The sequence below is a fragment of the Nanorana parkeri genome, unplaced genomic scaffold, assembly GCF_000935625.1.
Source record: "Nanorana parkeri isolate BGI_ZX_2015 unplaced genomic scaffold, ASM93562v1 scaffold4029, whole genome shotgun sequence".
NCBI classification, from domain to species: domain Eukaryota; kingdom Metazoa; phylum Chordata; class Amphibia; order Anura; family Dicroglossidae; genus Nanorana; species Nanorana parkeri.
Window position 1 is genome coordinate 5,426 of NW_017310296.1, and position 1,112 is coordinate 6,537.

Below are 1,112 nucleotides of genomic sequence, written 5' to 3' on the forward strand. Positions count from 1 at the left end.
TTCTTCAGTGTTTTTATTATGATGCTGTCGGTGAGACAATGAGGGGTATCTGGACCCCCTGTGCACAGAAGCCAATCAGCTTCCAGCTTTCATTTCCAAAGCTTAACTGAAGAAGCTGAAGAGGGAAGCTGATTGGTTGCTGTGGGCGCCAGCGTGCCTTATTGCAGGAGTTCAGGTTCAAGGTAACAAAGAAACAGACAGAATGTATCATATTGTCGGGAGGTTGGACCTATTCACACTTCTGTGTGGAAACAGCATTCACCTCCAATATATAGATTCACCACTTTAACCTCTTCAGTCCCAGTCTGTATCCAGCACTTCCTGTCCAGGCCGGTGATCCGTGTTCAGCGCTGTGACACTTTGACTGACAATGTAACGAAATACATTTTGTATCATTTTCTGAGGCGCGGAGATTTCTTCCGGCCGAACTTGTTACTTTGTGTCGGATAAAAACCCCGATCATCGATTTCTGAACCCAATTCCCCAAAATGCCTTCATCCCGGTGGCCCTAGAATAAGAGGTGACCTTCCTTTCGCATAGGACAGAGCCGGCTCATCATCCTTCATCATCTCCCATCATCCTTCATCATCCCCCTTCATCATCCCCCTTCATCATCCCCATGATCCTTTATCATTCCCCATCATCCTTCATCATCCTCAATCATCCCCCATCATCCTCCATCATCCTTTATCATCCCACATGATCCTCCATCATCCTTTATCATCCCACATGATCCTCCATCATCCTTTTATCATCCCCCATGATCCTCAATCATCCCCCATCATCCTTTATCATCCCACATGATCCTCCATCATCCTTTTTATCATCCCCCATCATCCTCAATCATCCCTCATCATCCTCCATCATCCTTTATCATCCCCCATGATCCTCCATCATCCCCCATCATCCTTCATCATCCTCAATCATCCCCCATCATCCTCCATCATCCTTTATCATCCCACATGATCCTCCATCATCCTTTTATCATCCCCCATGATCCTCAATCATCCCCCATCATCCTTCATCATCCTCAATCATCCCCCATCATCCTCCATCATCCTTTATCATCCCACATGATCCTCCATCATCCTTTTATCCTTCCCCATGCTCCT